At 40.6% G+C, this 6162-nt stretch overlaps 1 long non-coding RNA gene across 1 annotated transcript; it reads right to left on the bottom strand.

Moving 5' to 3' along the window:
* Positions 1-288: 288 nt before the first annotated feature.
* Positions 289-5897, bottom strand: LOC144138317 (uncharacterized). The gene is made up of 3 exons (XR_013315869.1): positions 5748-5897; positions 4687-4798; positions 289-1240 (listed from the first exon to the last, which is right to left on the bottom strand). It is a non-coding gene; the product is annotated as an uncharacterized LOC144138317 (long non-coding RNA).
* Positions 5898-6162: the final 265 nt, after the last annotated feature.

A 6162-nucleotide genomic window follows, 5' to 3' on the forward strand; every position in this document is an offset into this window, starting at 1 on the left:
AGAATCGCGACGCAACAAGAATAGGACAAGAAGACAGTACGACAAAATACGACAAACTACAGATATTTTTCTTGTCTTTTCCGACTGGGACCTTTATTTTGCATCTACTGTAACCCTCTTATTATTTAGCCCGCTCAACATGGCGTTTACGATATAGACATGTTTCCAATGTTCTCAAGACAATTTTGGTTTTCTGCGCAGTTTTGCGACACGATGAAGAACATCCTGGGCATGAACGTCAGTGTGGCTGCATATGACACAGAGTTTGACGTGTGGAAACAAGCTGTTAACGTAGACAGAAGTTGCCGGGCGTTAACAGTTGACGACAGTGACGTGCGATTGCGACTGCTCGTGGCCCTGCGTAATTTCCTACGAGACAAGTACACCAGCCCATCGAAGAAGCCGGACTGCACCAATGTTAAAGCGTTCAGGCGGGGCCCGGGGCCCGGATAAAAAAATCCTGTTGTGTTTTTGATGTACTTCTGTAGAGTATCTTGTATAGAGATTTTGTAGAGTTTGTGAAGAATTTTTTTGACGAGCTCATGACGTGTTTCAACAAGTATTTGACCACGGAGTTTCTGTAGAGAGTTTGACGAGTGATTTTCTGCAGAACTTATGATGTATTTTTGCAGCCTTTTTAAGTAGATTTATGCGTACGCCTTGATGCACTTCTCATGGAGTTTATGTAGAGAGTTTGACGAGTGATTTTCTGTAGAACTTCTGATGTATTTTTGCAGCCTTTTTAAGTAGATTTATGTGTACTTCTTGATGCACTTCTATGGCTTTTATGATGACATCTTATGTACTTCATGACGTATTCTTACGGACCTTCTTCATTTGTTTCTGCGTACTTCCTTTTCTGCGTACTTTTTATAACGCGTTTCTTGAACAATGTGAATATTTTAGGTCAGCAAATTGATACATAATTACGCATTTTACGCTTTGCGGCAAGTGTTAATGGGCAAAATAGGGGCATTTTTGGCAGTCACAAGATGTAAATCGGCAGCATTGATAGTCACACATAAATTTAGTCAGACAGCGACAGCTAGCTGAAAGGCCAGCCAGTCAAAGCTGCTGAAATATATAAGCAGAGACAAAACTCGGCGACTCACGATCGATTTAATTTTGAGACAGCGCTATGCAGCTGACTGACCGACAGCCTTGATTTCCCATGACACTACGGACAAGAGGGTCGCCTTGATTAGCTGCTGTGGCACGGCAAACTTGGCACATGTGCAGGCTGGAAAGAAAGAAAAAGGAAGCTGATATGAGAATACAACATATCAAAAGTAACATTTTTTTTAAATATCTTTTTTTTGCTAAAGTTATATTTTTCGTTTGACTCTCTTCGATGCTGAGTTTTAGCCCATTTTTATTTTCCTTAAATGCTAATTTGATGATAAATTCTTGGCAAGAATACACTAATTCTCATTTGAATACTTGTGTTATTGCTTGAATTTTTTAGGGTTGCATGTGTGCTAAATTATTTTTACATGAAGCGTACCAGCAGTGGTAGTAATTCAAAAGATTTTGCTCACATATACATGATCTCAGTTTAAAAAGCCACCTCATGTCTCTAGACGTTCGGCACCAGCAAAAGTGACTGAAGGCTAATAAAGTTTTATCTGAATCCAAACCTATGAAATAAAAGCACTAATGACGAGTTCACTTATGAATAATGTTTGGACACCTAAATAGCTTGTGTGCCTGTATACACAGGACACCTATGCGGTTGTCCTTCTCATTCTCTGCCTATGTCCGTTGTCATGTCTTGTGCAGTTGTAAGTAGCTGGACACATGAGAAGCCCAACAATATGTTTTAGGCAATATAGATGTCCACAGGACCACTGCTACAAGGGAGGCTCACTAACTGTAAAAAGTACTGATTATTATTTTCTTGTAGCCAGCTATTATGCAGCTTCGATGTCTGCTCTCTATAAATTACCATCAGCTATTTTGCAATGCCTTTTCAATGCCTCGAAGTTTTTTTAACTTTCAAATTCATTCATTACTGAGACGTGCGAAGGAAAGTTTGATTCCCCTCTTAAGCAGGTGAACATGTGGATCCCCCGCTTATTTCTTTGATAGACGAGAAAAATACAAAATACTACCCACATTAAAAACCACTGTTCTGAACGATGTGCAGGAAACAAGTTGCTGTAATTGATGGACAATTTATGCTCAGATGTCAGCTGTTTTGAATACATAGTATTCTATGGCTAGCAACACGAAGTGTTGTACGGCTTCGAGCAAATTTTCATGCATGGTTTTTCACCACAGCAGCTTTTTCCACTGCAAAAAACTACTAATGCCATGATGGACATTCCATAATAGTTAGCCTGAAGACTAAATACATATAAGCAAAACTCTTCCAACCTACTACCATTGGTTGCGTGGTTCATGTCAACACTGCTTAGTATGCTGGCAAGGCGGCCTTGGGCAGACATAAGGAAAACCACAAATGCACAAAGAAAAGTTACAGAGCTTCCTTAAATATGTTCGGTTCGTTTCAACGGAAAAATTATTGCAGGTTTAAAAACTGTTGAAAGGAGGAGAGACTAAGCGGCACAGAAAACGACCTGCCTTGTGCTGCCGTAAAGAGTGCCAAATACAACAAAAATAAAACAAAGGCTGCTGTCCGTGTGGGGAGACGTGAGCCAAAGCAGAGCAAAAATAAGCAACGGGGTGAACTATTTTGTCATGAGCAGCGACGACAAACCAAAATGTACAACTGTAGCAATGCTGGTAAATAATCAGCTCCACAGTGCAAAACATACAGCACAAAGGGACAAGAAACCACATGACAGGCTCTGAAGTTACACAAAAATATGCCGCCAATAGATGCACAAAAACCGAAATTTAACCCGATGAAAGCCTCGGGCGTTATTGGGTTAAGTTTCTCTCATTTTTTGAATGCATGCTCGGTATACATTTTTGTGCAACTCCAATGAGTTTATTTCAGTTGACATTCAGAGCTTGTCCCATGTTTTCTTTTCCCTCTGTCCTGTCGGTTTTGTGCTGAGGATATAGACATGTACAATTGCAAGAAACGCAATGAGGACGAATAATTGTTACACACTACGTGAAAGTCCCTAACAAGGAGTTCTATCCAAACATTTTTAAATAAGCATTGAACCAAATATTTCAAAGCTGAAGCTATACTAACAGCTTACTGTGTATGAAGAGATCTGTCAAGGAAGTTTGAACAGTAACAGGTACAGATAATGCATGTTGTCATATTTATGGCTTTAATAGCAGCAAAAAAGACAATAAAAAATTTGAGTAATTTTTCAAGTTTCAAATGTCCCTATCAACGTGCACAGCTACGGATAAGTCGTCACCTGACAATTACAACCAACCAAACTTCGCACGCCCACAGAATAGTCATCAGGCACAAATATGTATGTGAATTATTTCCTTTTCTTTACTGTTCATGCTCTTATTGGAGCAGCCAAATGTACACTAGCACTAAATATTGAGTAGAAAGTGTTCACAATTTACATTAAATACAGTAGTCAAATCCCGTCAACCCTAATAAATAGAGCAAAAAATCCTTCAAGTAAATTTTGCAAAAACCTATAACTTGCTTGAAAACGTTTTCTAGCAAAAGAATATGTTACCAGACAAATTGCCGTTTTTAAAACATGAAAAAAACAACAGCATGAAAATTGAACCTAAGTTCACAATCGCAAAAACACAGGACAGGAACAAGTGCTAATTCTCAGCTGTTCATCAACACAAAGAATGTACATATGCCCCGAAATATCGCACTGGTGCCCAAATGCTTCAATAATGCCCTTCATTCGAACAGGCAACGCCTCTTCCCGACATCCCTATGTGCATCCAAAAGAAAATATTGTGTGTAAGGTGTTGAACCAAGGTTTATTTTTCTCTCTTTGTGTCACACAATTCATTAATGATATAGCCAACGAAATGGGCACTGACCACTTGCGACAGGTAAAATTGCGATTTGGCCCACTTTCCCCCATTTCCTCCCCGTTGTGGGGAGTGCAATCGTGACCAGCAATTCAGTGGGGCTAGGATTTTATGGCAAAGAAGGTACCAACCAGCCCACAAGGTCATTAAAGCTTTTATGAAGGGATGCTCAGCAGGGCACTACTGTTACGTTGAATCGGTCTGAAGTTTTTTCGTGCATATTTAAGTTTTTTTTATCATTACGCGCACCTGCTTCGGTTGACGAGAGGGATGATCTGCCTTTATAAATTCAACTTGGGGGTTCTACGCGCTGAAGCTATAGCTGGTCTTGAGGGGTGCAGTAGTGAATTACCGCCACTTTGTTTTTTTTTTTTCATTCCAAAATTGGCTGCTGTGGCCAAAACAACCTCTCGAAATGATTGGCATCATTCGAGGTTCAGCAGCACATCTGCGTCTCCACAAAAGTTCAGTATATACATACATTTATTGTGCAATAAACAAATGAGAGTCAGCTCGTACCTTGTGTTGTTTAGATTGTAAATCTACTCAAGCATTCGCAGTGCTACGTTGTGTCGGCAAAATTCTAATCTGCACAAATAGTCACCAAAAACGGCACTGGTGTAAGACTGCTTAAACACCTTCTAAAGAGTCTCTAGCGAAAAAAGATGACTTCAGATTACTGAAATTTCATTGTGCATGTACCAGCAAGACGAAGTCCGTAAAAACCATAAAACAAACGTGTTTACCCACTTTTGCATAGACTGCCAAACATTCGGCGATGCCCGATGAGGAAACAGCCTCGGTCCTTGAAGTAGGCCGCACCAATAAGTCATTTTGAATGCAAGTTGCACCAGTCAGCAGCCTGCAACATGTAAGTTATTAGCAAACGACAGGCCCGACACCAGAATCATACTCTGTCTTAAACCTCCGAAGTCCCAAATGCTGCGTTACTATGATCACCAAGGTGTGTTGCACACTAAAATTCATTAAGCTGGAAATTCCGTAAGTAACAGAAATTTAACAGCCATTCTTGAATATTTTTACTTGGTTCTGAATGGTTAATTTACGTTTGCGATCCTACAGTAAGAGTACGAAGCGCAACCAGCGCTACTCATACTACTGTACCAGTTACGACATGCGTGTAGTTCTGACGTTACAAATAAATTCGGGTTCCATACATTTTGTGCATTTCAACATTTCACGACCAAACTGAGCGTTCAAAAAGAATAATCATTCAATCGAAACGCGAAAAAAAAACATCCAGATGGCATTTTAATCTAATGCTGTACGCTCGGAAATCACTCGATTTATTATTTTATTCTATTGCTGCACGCACGGCAATAATTCAATTTATTGTGCACGTTTTTTAACTGAACTATTATGCCGGAAAAAAACGGCATCTGCTGAAACGAAATAAAAACAAAGAGCACATAATATCACGCTAACAGTACACGATGTGCGTGTAATGCATACACGCACTTACATTTGCACAGGCACATAGTATATTCGCACACGCACATATATTCGCACTCTCCTGCTTCCCTTATTTCACTTCATATCAAAACATTCGGCTAGCTAAACAGAACAGGACACACACACTTCACCGAACACAGGGATAGAAATTGCGCGAGAATTGATTGTTTACACACGCAGCAGCCAGGTATGTACAAAGGTCTACCGACACATCTGCGGAACGCACAAAGCGAGTCACTGAAGTCGTTAGGGCTAACCACTTACGCGGACCGCAGTTCGAGAGCAACTCTGCTACGATAAATGCATATGACCAGAAAACAAAGTTCACTAGTACTCACCTTCACTGCTTCGCAGTATTTCTTCGTCCGGTAAATAAATCCACGGTAGTCAAATCACCGAAACAACTAAAGTTGAAGGCATGCACGCCCGTTCACGCCCGTGCCGTCACCGGCCAGTAGCACGCGCACCGATACGGAGTGCAGATAGGACGGTCGGGCTCGCCGCGCAGCATTTTCCTGTCTCATGTTCGTCCGAGGGAAAAACTAGTTCCTGAAGTGACACCCACCTTGATAAAAATGCGTTGCGAAAAAGATGCCCAAGTTATTGGTAAATACAGATATTAGTTGCCAATTATATAAAAGAAAAGCTTGAGCATGGTTTTTTTTAAAGAAAACAGTAATTGTACCGACAGTTACAGCAATTTCAGGGTCTACGGTGGAAATACAGCTGGCGTGGGGTTGCGGCGCCGTAATT

This window comes from Haemaphysalis longicornis, unplaced genomic scaffold (genome assembly GCF_048455015.1).
Source record: "Haemaphysalis longicornis isolate Haplotype H1 unplaced genomic scaffold, Haemaphysalis longicornis Haplotype H1 scaffold_5, whole genome shotgun sequence".
NCBI classification, from domain to species: Eukaryota; Metazoa; Arthropoda; class Arachnida; order Ixodida; family Ixodidae; genus Haemaphysalis; species Haemaphysalis longicornis.